Source organism: Dendropsophus ebraccatus, chromosome 1 (genome assembly GCF_027789765.1).
Source record: "Dendropsophus ebraccatus isolate aDenEbr1 chromosome 1, aDenEbr1.pat, whole genome shotgun sequence".
NCBI lineage: Eukaryota > Metazoa > Chordata > Amphibia > Anura > Hylidae > Dendropsophus > Dendropsophus ebraccatus.
This window is the reverse complement of record NC_091454.1, coordinates 181,537,168-181,550,600: the sequence shown is the minus strand read 5'-3', so window position 1 is coordinate 181,550,600 and position 13,433 is coordinate 181,537,168. Positions and strand designations below refer to the sequence as shown.

At 41.0% G+C, this 13,433-nt stretch overlaps 1 protein-coding gene across 3 annotated transcripts in view; it reads left to right on the top strand.

Moving 5' to 3' along the window:
* The window catches only part of PCSK6 (proprotein convertase subtilisin/kexin type 6), a 319,024-nt gene that overhangs the window by 217,010 nt on the left and 88,581 nt on the right, over positions 1-13,433 (top strand). The window lies entirely within an intron of this gene.

Below are 13,433 nucleotides of genomic sequence, written 5' to 3'. Positions count from 1 at the left end.
GCACATCGTTCGCTGGAATAAGAATTCGCAGCTGAAATGTACGCAATACTGATGACTAAACGACAGCAAGAACGATCATAAATAACGATCATCGTTCCATGTAATTGGGCGAACGATTTCGGGTCGTTTGCCTTAGTGGTCATTTAAGATCGTTTATCGTTAATCGTTATTTGTCGAAAAATTGCTTGGTGTAATAGTACCCTAAAGGATACTTTTTTCCTAGGATCACGCAAATGCTCATTTATTTGCTGATTGTATCTTTTGTGCAGTGTATTCAGTGCTTAGTTGTTGGCCGCATAAATTACCCTGTGTAAAAAGAACGATGCAGCCCGTCATCCCGCGATTAGTTATGCCTTGTGAAAGCACAGCAAACAAGCACCGATCAGACTTTGGCACTTACATGCTGCAGCTCAACAGCCTGTGTTTAAGGGCCTAAAAGGGGTTTTCCAGGGATCAGAAAGGGTCCCATGTGTTGTGCTCCCTGGTGCTCTACAGCCTCTTGCCATCTCAGAAGTATACCTTCCGAGATAAAAGGGGGGGGGGGAGGGGGACTGGGGTTGCATGTGAGGGATTTAATAGGCAAGTCAAGCCTCTGAATTTACACAATATTCTAAGGGTCCATTTACACAAAGATTATCTGACAGATTATCTGCCAAAGATTTGGAGCCAAAGCCAGGAATGGATTTGAAAAAATGAGAAATCTCAGACTTTCCTTTGAGGGCCCTATTACACAGGGCGAGTATCGTGTGAAAAATAGTTAAATTGTTCGAATTTAAATGATAATGGTTCTGTGTCATTGCAGGCAATGATCCGAAAATCGTTCGTATGTCGTTGATCATTGATATAGATCTGAACATAAAATTATCGTTAATCGTTCGCTGTAATTCCACGTTCGTTCGCTCAAGTTCCGCATTTTTTCACTAAACATTCATTGTTTTTCCAGGATCAGAAGGAATAAACGATCATAGTAACGATCGTAACTAACGATTATCGTTCTGTGCAATATGGTAAACGATTTCAGGTTAACAATAAACAATCTCTCTTGCGATCGTTTATCTTTAGTCGTTAATTGTTAAAAATCGCTCAGTGTAATAGGACCCTTAGTCTGGTGGAAATGCTGTGGAAAATCCACAGTGTTAGTCTTTGGCCCTTTACTGCTAGGCTAAGGCAACATGGTGCTGCCTACATTGCAACTAATGAAGGTGAATGTGGTTGTGTTTTCCAGGTGCAGCATCTTATTTGCCGCAAGTTGACCACAGTCTGTTTCATTGGCTGCAATGCTGTCAGTGCATCATGACCATCTTTGCCTATATGACCCGTTTTCCATTCTCTGCGTAGCCCCATAGCCTAAATCTAAGCAGAAACTTGCTTTTTATATAGTGTACAATCCTTGTTTTTATTACATTAGTATCCCTGAGTCATTGACTTGAAGTAACACCTTCAGTACCACTCTAAGGGCCCTATTACACGGGACGATTATCGAAAAATCGTGTGTCATTGATCGTTGATTTAGATCTGAACCTAAAATTTTCGTTAATCGTTCGCTGTAATACCACATTCGTTCGCTCGCTCAAGTTCCAAATATTTTTACTAATCGTTCAGTGTAATTGCACATTGCCCATTGTTTCGCTGGGATCAGAAGGAATAAACGATCGTAACTAAATATCGTTCTGTGTAATTTGGTGAACATCTCGTTTGCGATCATTTATCGTTAGTCGTTAATCGTTAAAAATCTCTTCGTGTAATAGGACCCTAAGAAGCATATAAGGAAGTTGCAGCAATCAGATTTTCCTCACTCTGTCAGAAATGCCCCCATTTAGCTGTATGAGTAGTCCAAGAAATTCAGGGCTGCAGGGAATATCAAATACCCTGTGGTCACCATGTAGATCCATCAACAGGATCCAGGGTTTTATATGACTGCTTGCAGTCTGGGGTCCAATGAATTTGAAAGCCCTGCAGTTTGAGCGCTCCCATGGTATATGGGTGTGATTCCAATGAAAACATTTTATTATAGAATTGCTATTTTATGCAGTGGTTTAAAGTTTTATTTTTAGTAATGGGTGATTGATTCAATGAAGGGAAGGGAGTTAGCTTTTATATAGGGCAGTGTTATATGAGCTGAATGAGGAGGGGGATGTGCTGCAATGTACATGGCCTTTCCCTCTCTCTTTTTATGTGCAGTTAGATAAATGAAGGAATTAAATGAGCTTTTGCTTCCTCTTTAACTTTTATATTTTTATAGTTAGCTTACTTAGCCCCTATTATTCATAAACCTTTAACACCCTTAATACAGTAGGTAATTTTCTCCATTTTTTATGCGACCGTAGTTAAAATGTAATACCTGTCTGCTGTTAAGTAAATGTTGCAGAACTTGTGGTGGAAGATTGTTTTCCCGTTTTATTTACCGGCAACTAGATGCAGCCTCAGAAACCAAAAAGACGCTACTGCAGTGAACAGATTGGGAATCTCCAGCAAGAACCACTCGTCCTTTTCATCAATTCATGATAATGATTGGGAAATACCTGATTAGATTCATGCAAATAGTGATGCAGTTTTTGTAAAATTTTATATTAACCCTTCAGTTCTGTTCTGGTATCAATCCTAATGAAGAGTTGTGCAGATTTGGGTTAAATAAATAAGGCTGCGTTAACACTTTTGTTAACTCAACCACCAAATGGAAGTTAAGCCAATGGATCCATTAATGTACATTAAGGCATTGGATATAACTGAAAACCTTTACACCTCATAGATTTTAAAGAAACCCAAGGATTATGTACTATAGCTACCATAGTTAGCTTACCCTCACTTCTCTGTAGAAGTCAAAAATATCAAAAGCTAAAACTCAGATTGAATTGCCTAGGAGTAGTCGTGACAACCTAACATCTCATGTTATTTTTTGGGGGGGGGATTTATTTTCAGGGCAGTCCATTCTAGTTTCTTTCTTTATCCTAAGTCAACCTTTATTACCTATACACTATATAGGTGATGTGTATCTGATCCATGGCATCCACGCTAATCGTGAAAACATGCCCATTGTCTCCACTTAAGCAGATTGGTAGTTAGCTGTGTGTGCGGCCACTTTATTGAAAATTTATGGCCTCTGTCATTTTCGTTGAATGTAGCAGCAGTGTGTATGCTCTTTTGTATTTAAATGAAAGATACAAACCCCCTGCAGTCTACTGCATGTGGTGGTCTCAGAAGCGTTAATTTTTTACCTATCCTGTGGACAGAAATGAGTTGATTCTGAGAAATCCCTTTAAAAGGTCATCACCTTCATGCTGCCCGAGTCCTCAGAGTGGTCTCCCCGTCAGCTTCTCTATTTCCCTCTTTGGATATAGAAAAAGATTTTTTAATAAAGGTCGGAACGATGGGGAGAAGTCCAACGGACTGCTCCAAAGACAACGATGAGAGGTTTCCTTTAACAAAACTGATGATTCTCTAGTATTGTCTGTACCCTATCCAGACGAATTGGCCCGGATATCTATTGTGTTTTCAAGAAGCTAACTAGTTCTGAATACTGCAGTAAAAATTGAATGAATTTTGGAGCAGAAGTATAGCTGGTGCTATGTTATAAAATACACGTTGACAGCACTGTATTATCAAAAGCTTTGCTTTCCAATACCAGCGTATGAATTTGCCCTTAACACAAAATGAAAGCAATTAAATAAAATGATAGGTGGTTGAGCAATATCCTGACAGCATCATCTGGGGTAATAGGGATGTCTGGTTCCTGTTAAATATTATACATAGATTTGTATTCCGGTGAGTTGTGAGCTCAGTGTTTTAATTTTGCTTTATAGCATCAAGCAGAAGGTCTAGCTAGAGGTTACTCAAGCGTGTTTATTTTTTATTACGCCTGCTGGTTTTATCAGGGAAACGCCATAGATTATTAGACAAAAAAGGATTTGGGCTGGTGTTTTTATTTATTTCCATTAGGATGGTAGAAATGCGGGTGTCACATCTGAAGATGAAGCATGCTATTTAGCTCACCCAAGCAGCAGAAAGGAATGATAGCAAGGTGATCAAAGTGCGTCATTACTCTCACATCTGAAAAGTAGAACTAAAAATATAGTGAGTTGTGGGCTGCGAGACAGCCCTGCACCAACATCCTTAATAAGAACAAGATTATCTAGAGCAGTAAAACCTCCAAGCTATTGCTTTCACAGAATAAGTGGCTGATTATTCTGCATCGCATGAGCCGCATCTTGGAGAATATGGAGTCACTAAAAGGTGATGGATACAATTTATTAGTGAATCAACCTTAGTCTGCGTAGTTGGGTAATTTCCAGATTGCGCGCTTGCTTAATAGCTCATCACACAAGAAGGGAGACAGCAGGAAACATTGAGCGCATATGTTAATTGGACCTAACAGATGCTATATATCTGCTGTAGAGCTGAAGACTTTGTGTTCTGTGCAGGTACGGGTCAAGATGAGAACTACTGTTCATATAGTACAGAGAACGTGACGATGAAGAGAATATCTCCGCTTTTCTGGCCTTGGGGCCTGTTCACATCAAGGTCATGGTTTCTGTTGATAACAAAGCAATATGGTGGGCAATCCATCATACATTAGGCGGCAGGTGAACAACACTATCCTATGTGGTTACTCCGATTGTTACAGTGTACATTGTTGTGATGAGAAGAATATTGCTGTGTGCCCTGCTGTCTTATGTGCAATCTACAATAGAGGATCTGAATAGCGCCTTTAATGTAGATGTGATGGCACCTTTAGTAAATACTTGTACGAAAGGTTAGGTGGTCCCCAAATACTCTAATGGTCCTTTGACACAAGCAGATACATTGTTTAAATGATCGTTTAGCGATTGTTTGTGGTTTGAAATGATTGTTTACACAATGGGATAACTCGCTCCAAAAATCCGATCTTTTAATCGTTTTAATATGTTTCACCAGATCATTCACTCCTTTAAGACCAACCCACAAACCAGGGTGACTCTGAGAACAATTGTTAGGACGAACCAATCTGCAAAATATCAGTGAACGGCCAGCGACTATTTTAAGACTAAAATACAAACTAAATACAGACTAAATTACAAATTATTGCTCATCAATTTGACTTTATATACATCAGCAGATAACTGCTAAATTTCTATCGCTATCACAAATATTTGAACTATAATCGCTACATGTAAAAGGACCATAATTCCTTGATACCTTGGGACTTTTTACAAAGCTAGATGTGCAACCGTGATCGGTCCATGGCAAGGGTAGTTATTTTTATTTTTTTATATTGAAGTTATGAAATATTATAGAACATAATGCCAGTCCCATGTTAATGACATTATTTTGACAAGCATCCTATCATGTCATATATTGCCAATCAGAGTTCTGAACACAGTTGGTTGGTACCTAACAGGGAAGTTGTAAGAAATCTAATTTTTCCCTTTTTTTTCTGTAGACGTTAATGTAAAGAAACTAATACATTATGCACCTATGTCAGTGGGATGATATTGTGTATGGGTAAGCTTATGCTCCGTCCATATGTTTGCCATTTAGTACAGAAATACCATTTCCAATGTGTTATAGAAATTTAAACAGATGCTGAAAATGTGCACTCAATCTTGTTTAAATCCATTGTTTTCTATTGTATCCAGAAATTTTCAGTATTTATTTCTAGTGACTGCATAATTTTTTGTTTAAACCCCACTTTGCGTTTTTAGGCTGGGTTCACACATAGTATATTTTAGTCAGTATTTGGTCAGTATTTTGCAACCTCAACCAGGAGTGGATTGAAAACACAGAAAGGCTATGTTTACACAATGTTAAAACTGAGTGGATGGCTGTCATATAACGGTAAAGAACTACCATTATTTCAATATAACAGCCGTTGTTTTAAAATAACAACAAATATTTGACATTGAATGACAGCCATCCACTCAATTTAAACATTGTGTGAACAGAGCCTTTCTGTGTTTTAAATCCACTCCTGGTTTTGGTTGCAATATGAGGACCACAATACTGACTGAAATATACTGTGTGTGAACCCAGCCTAAAGGGATATTCCCATCTGGGGCATGTATGGATATCCTCAACATACACTCACCGGCCACTTTATTAGGTACACCATGCTAGTAACAGGTTGGACCCCCTTTTGCCTTCAGAACTGCCTCAATTCTTCGTGGCATAGATTCAACAAGGTGCTGGAAGCATTCCTCAGAGATTTTGGTCCATATTGACATGATGGCATCACACAGTTGCCGCAGATTTGTCGGCTGCACATCCATGATGCAAATCTCCCGTTCCACCACATCCCAAAGATGCTCTATTGGATTGAGATCTGGTGACTGGAGGCCATTTGAGTACAGTGAACTCATTGTCATGTTCAAGAAACCAGTCTGAGATGATTCTAGCTTTATGACATGGCGCATTATCCTGCTGAAAGTAGCCATCAGATGTTGGGTACATTGTGGTCATAAAGGGATGGACATAGTCAGCAACAATACTCAGGTAGGCTGTGGCGTTGCAACGATGCTCAATTGGTACCAAGGGGCCCAAAGAGTGCCAAGAAAATATTCCCCACACCATGACGCCACCACCACCAGCCTGAACCGTTGATACAAGGCAGGATGGATCCATGCTTTCATGTTGTTGACGCCAAATTCTGACCCTACCATCCGAATGTCGCAGCAGAAATCGAGACTCATCAGACCAGGCAACGTTTTTCCAATCTTCTACTGTCCAATTTCGATGAGCTTGTGCAAATTGTAGCCTCAGTTTCCTGTTCTTAGCTGAAAGGAGTGGCACCCGGTGTGGTCTTCTGCTGCTGTAGCCCATCTGCCTCAAAGTTGGACGTACTGTGCGTTCAGAGATGCTCTTCTGCCTACCTTGGTTGTAACGGTTGGCTATTTGAGTCACTGTTGCCTTTCTATCAGCTCGAACTAGTCTGCCCATTCTCCTCTGACCTCTGGCATCAACAAGGCATTTCCGCCCACAGAACTGCCGCTCGCTGGATGTTTTTTCTTTTTCGGACCATTCTCTGTAAACCCTAGAGATGGTTGTGCGTGAAAATCCCAGTAGATCAGCAGTTTCTGAAATACTCAGACCAGCCCTTCTGGCACCAACAACCATGCCACGTTCAAAGGCACTCAAATCACCTTTCTTCCCCATACTGATGCTCGGTTTGAACTGCAGGAGATTGTCTTGACCATGTGTACATGCCTAAATGCACTGAGTTGCCGCCATGTGATTGGCTGATTAGAAATTAAGTGGTAACGTGCAGTTGGACAGGTGTACCTAATAAAGTGGCCGGTGAGTGTATGTCTTAATTGGGCCCTGTCATTAAAAAACTTGTGATATCACAACTTGAGAGACATTATGAAAAGTTTTGATCAGTCATGGCCTGAGTGTTCAGACCACGACCGACCAGGAGAATGAGCCGGGAGTAGTACACTCTTGGCAAATTCACTCCTGGCTCTGTCATGTGACCTAGACATGTTCAATTGCAAGTCTATGGGGGCTGTCTTTGTGGTGTCCCACAGTTAAGTGCTTTAGGCACTGGTCAGAAAGGTTTCCCTTTAGTGGTAATGAAGCTGCATTCTTTATTTTTACCACAAGGTGTCACTGTTATGTTTAACCATTGTTTTATGTTGCACAGCTGTAGTGAACTAGGGGTTACTGTTTATGTACCACCTGGTCTGTACCAACCTATGAGAGATGTTCTTTCCTTACCTATCTCTGCTCTCGTCTCTTCTACTTACACAAAACAACCCCTAGGGTTCAGTCAGAGTTAGTCTAGTCTGGAGTGTGGTAATAGACAGACACTTATGGAGAACACAGACGACTTTCTAAAGCAACACTTATCCTCAAGATGCAGTGCTAAACACTTACAGAGAGGAAAAGTCAGAGATCACTACAACCCATGCTGTGAACATCTCTAAAGGTATCAGTATCATAAAGCAGTGGAACTGATCTGGATAGAGCAAAGCAGCTAAGAGCCTACGTACTCTATCTCACAATGCAGGTGACACCGGGACACCCTCGGACACTTCTCTCAACTCAGGTAACTAGGACTGGGGCTTGTCACCCTGATAGGACAGGTAAATCGACACTGAAGGGCAAAAGGTGGTATAGCGACAAAGGTCAAAACACAGGCACAAGTATTCTTCTAAAGTTCTGGCAGAGCACAGTACTTCATTGGGTTGGGACTCTCATGACCTACTCCTCTGAACTCTCTCTACTCTTCTCAGCACACAACCAAGTCAGCACTGCTACGCTACTTTACTCTACCTCAACAACTCTCAGTACAGATCTGGTGAAGTTTGTATCACGTATAATTCATCTGTATTCTAGAAGATTTATCAGTAAAGAGAGATTATTTATTCTATTGGGACTCTGACCACCAGGTCACCGACCATTGGGGAAGGGTATAGCCAGCCACACACAGCAAGCAGGTATACTATCACACCTGTGTGCTTAGTTAGCACTGGCGTCACGACAACCTCATAACAGGCTGAGCTATATTCCACAGACCAACCACCATAGAAGTGGTGTCACCAGGAACAACTTAACAGGTGACCAGTCGTCTACACACTCCATCTAGGTCTCGGACACAGAACAGGGAGAGGTGGAGAGAGGTTACAGAGTTTCTGAAAGACCCATCCAGTTTTGCATTACACAGAAAATTCATCGATTTCATTGAGCAGCAGATCACAGCTGATTACTGGTTGGCCTAACTGGGGACGGGGACATACCTTGGACATTTCCTACCTGATAAAAGAATCCCTTGACAATAAGGATTACATAGTTATTTACAGAACTTATTTAAACAGTATTAATGGCCATATTTATACTTTTTTTTTTCTTTTTTTAATCAATTACTGTGCGTGATTTTTAAATACAACTGTAGCTATGAACTCTGAACAGTAGTATTTGATGCCGGCATTACAGCAGCCATATTAATGTAAGACCTCTCAGACAAAAAAAAAAAAAAAATCTGTTGAATACTGTGGGCATGCTTCCTCTACTGTGTATGGTGCGTTGAGAGGGAGGGAGGGTGCTATCCCAAACATAGATTGTCATGGGTGAATATAATGTTATTTGGCTCCAGCTTTCTAATGGGTGTAACTATTTAAAGAGGATGTACCACCAGGTACATCCTCTTCAACCTAAACCCACTGATCGAACATGTTTCGGACCGAGGCCCGGTTCCCGTACACGGCACCGTTCTATGCACCGGAACTGGCTCAAGAACTGGAGGCCGGCCGGGCCGCCCCCAGTGGGAGGTAATTTCCTCCACTGTATGATGCGGCTCCATTCATTCTAAGGGAGCCGCGTCATACAGGCGAGGGAATTCCCTCCCACTGGGGGCGGCCCGCCCAGCCTCCAGTGCTTGAGCACCGGCCGGTTCCGGTGCATAGAACGGCGCCGTGCAAGGGAACCGGGCCTTGGTCCGAAAAACGGACCGTGACACCGGCTTCCCCCTGCCGGCGCCGTTCGATCAGTGGGTTTAGGTTAAAGAGGATGTACCTGGATGTATCTTTTGCAATAATATCCTCTTATAGTTAGATGACTGCTGATTTGATCTTGGTGTCAGCCTATTTTACAAAGCGGTTGACCACTTTATAGTAAAATTGCTCAGTGTACAGTATTAGTAAGTGTACTCACAGCTCTTACTGAGAGCAGCTCCCTAATGTACCTCATAGAGCTAAAATCAGACTCCCCTCCTCCAGGCTGGGCTGTCCTGCTCTGTGATGAATCTGTCCATAAGATGGCTGACATGGAGGAGCATGTGACCATGCCCCGCCCCCCAGTGTCCACCACTGAGCAAAGAAATATATGGAAAGGGAGTCGGGTGATTTCACTTAGTGTAGTTAATCATAGCACCAGGTCCTTCTATTGAGTATGTAACCTTGGTTTTATTTTTTTATATATATTTAAAAACATTCTATAAATGAGCAATAGGTGCCTAGCATAACTTTTATGCTTCGAACAACATATAAGGGGAAAAAAACTTTGCAGATGCATAGTACTGTGCCTCTCTGGTGAATGTGTTTTTTTTTTTTTTTTTTTTTTTTCATAAACTACTTTAGTGTTTTATTAGTAACAATATAACAAAAGGGAATAACATAACCAAAGCGATAAGCCTATAAAAAAATTGTAATAGACATGGGGGTGTTTTTTGTTTTCCTTTATCCTCTATCATAGTATTACAGTGTTACAGTGTTTAGATTGGTATACACTACTTAGAAGAGGTTTTATCAGAAGAAATCTATGCTGAAACGGTTACCTCACTAATTAGATAAGAGCGTTGCCTCAGATGTCTCCGAACCTTGCTTTTAAGGATACCTACTGCCAAGATTTTTTTTCTTCTGGTGTTGGAATGTTTTCCAGCAATGACTGCTAATTAATTGGTTGCCTTCACGATGCTTGCTGTAATGTTTTTCCGAGGATGATGATCTGTCCTTTGATACAATTAGCTGTGTTGTTTCCTTGAAATCGCTTAGATGACTTATTAAATGAATTGAAAGGAATGTTAACTGGTTATGGTTTAGTAGCATCCGTAGTACTAGTTAAAGGGGTTATGGCCGCTTTCTTTCAGAGGACTCTTGTCTTTAGTTCAGGTGTGGTTTGCAATTAAGCTCTATTCACTTGGAAGGAACGAGTTACAAAACCCCCATTCAAACTGGAGACGAGCGGTGCTGTCTCTCGAACACAAAAAAAACCAACAAAAACACAAAACTCACAGAAGCATAGTACTGTGCCTCTTCGGTGAATGTTTTTTTCCATAAACGTGTGTCCATGGTTGTTCTAATGCTGGATAACCCCTTTAAGGGTATATTCACACGAACGTCCTGCTCTCCCGTCCGGCCAATTAGTGTGTTGCCCAGCCGCAGCCACTGATTGGCCGGACGGGAGAGCAGGACGCCGGACCCGTGCAGCGAGGACAGGTAATGTATGCTTACAGCGGGGGAGCCGGCCGGGAGCAGAAGGGGTTAAGGGCGGCAGAATTACATACTCGCTGCGGTCGTTTAGTGTATGGGCACTGCCAGGACCTGCCGGGCTCGCAGCGAGAATCTCGCTGCGAGCCCGTTTGTGTGAATATACCCTAAAAGATAGATAAAGGAAATGGCACATGTACTACATGTTAAGGTCATTAATTACATGAAAGTATGGGCCCTATTCCACCGGACGATTATCATTCAGATTATCATTTAATCATTCGAATCTAAACAATAATCGTTCAAATGCAGTTAACGATTAACGACCGAAGGAGAAATAGTTGATCGCTTTATAAGACCTGGACCCATTTTTATCGTTGCTTGTTCGCAAAACTTTCGCAAATCGTTCGCATTGAATAAGACGTCGTTCTGTCGTTCGTAGTAGATACGAACGCAATAACGAAGAAATAGTGAAGAAAATATGATCGCAAATACGATCATAAGTAACTATTATCGTTCCATGGAAATTGGTCAACGTTTTCATGTCTTTCGCAATAGCGGTCGTTTGAGATAGTTAATCGATTATGTGAACGATAATCGTCCGGTGGAATAGGGCCCTATGTCAAGGAGATGTAATATTTGTCACTTATGTTGGAAAGTCTTCTCTGCAGTTTTGGAGCCAGAACCAATGGTGGATTCAAAAAGAAAAGAGAAAGCGTAAAGGAAGGCGATATACTTTCCTGGGTCCTGCTGGATTCACTTCTGGCTTTGGCTCAAAAACTTTTGCTCAAAAACAACATTGGGGTATGTGACAGCAGCCTAAGCCTAGCGCCTAAGTTTTTTTTTAAAATACATACAACAGGTCCCCCACAACCCCTTGAGGACATGACAAAATTGAAATTCTTTATTTACGCTTTCCTTTTTTCCCCCTTGCATTTTAAAAGCTATAACTCCTTTACAAAGCAGTATGAGGGCTTGTTTTTTGCAGGATCAATTCTACTTTGTAATGACACCCTTCGTGTTACTGCAAAGCTGAAAAATTTGTGAAGTGATAACGTTTTGGAGGGTTAAATTTTTACATACTGGACTTTACACCAGGACTGGTAGTCTGAATTTTGCAGGTAAACTATTAAAATAATACCCAATTTAAAGAGCTTTTTTTATTTTACTACATTTTAAAAAAATTTAGAATAAAGATTTAAATATTTTACATTTTCCCACTCTGACCCCTAAAACTACCCCCACCCCCATCTAAAGAGCTGTGTGTGGACTCTGAAATGTGAACGTTTTTTAATAAATATACATAATTTTTTTTTCTACATTGTTCAGGCTGTTCATCTGAAACAAATAACATTTTAATATTGTGGAAAATTCGCCACATGTTGATAACAAGTATGTTGGTTAGTTTTTTTACATTTTGTTTTCAAAATAGGAAAAGGGGGTGGTTTTTAAAATTTGTGAGGAGTGGTCGTTTATATTTTTTAAATTTCCCCACATTTGTTTAGAGGTGTTGTAGCTCTGTTACACTGATGATCCACTCAATAGAGCCAATGTAAGATTGTGTGGCACTCCTTTTGGAAGTAAGCGTCTAAGTTTTAAGTTAACCGCTTTTTTCAGAGGCCGGGCAAAGAAGCTTTCAGAAGTGCCATTGAAAGTAACTGGCGCCCCACAATCATGACGCAGGAGTGTCGATCAGACATTGGATGCACACAACAGCTGTCATTTTGTCTTTTGAATACCGCAATCACTACTCAGGCCTTATAAAATTAGTAGGCTATCACCATATAATATTTGGGCTTGGCTTACTAGCAGTCCACCTCGGTCTCTTCAGTGTTTACGTCGGCTGTAGGTTGGTGTATACTTGCTATGGTCATGTTTTGTGCTTAGTGGCGGTGTAGTGTATTTCATTGTTGTCCCATTCAAGTCAGCATGGTATTGCAGCTACATTTCATTAAACAGAATGATTCCAGGCTGAAATACCGCACACAGTTGTGGTGCTGAAGAGGCAGCCATAAAGGCAAAGCAACTAAAAGAAGTAAACTTAAAGTGACATTGTCACCCTTTTTGGCATTCTGACTTCTCTACACAGGTGTAAAGGGTAAACTTTGCAGTTTTCTTACATTATTTTATATCAAACGTCAGCGTTTTTTCCATTAAAAAGTGATCTTTTATCATCTGCGGACTGTGCTACCTGGGCGGGATGGCCGAAGCGCCACTTAGCCCCGCCCCCGCTGGCCTGTTCCAATGGTGGTGGCAATGTGGGTGGGGCTAAGTGGCGCGTCGGCCGTGAAGCCCCACCCAGGTAGCACTCCATAGATTATAAAAGATCACTTTTTACTGGAACAAGCACCATGATGTATAATATAAAATAAGGTATGAAAACTGCAAAATTTACCCTTTACACCTGTGTAGAGAAGTCATAATGCAAAAAGGGGGGGCAGTGTCTTTTTAACTTTTGGTGATGTCCTTGAGTGGTTTGTGGTCTCTGGCCATATATTAATAAGGGAATTACCCGTATATGTCCCACCCTGTATCTCT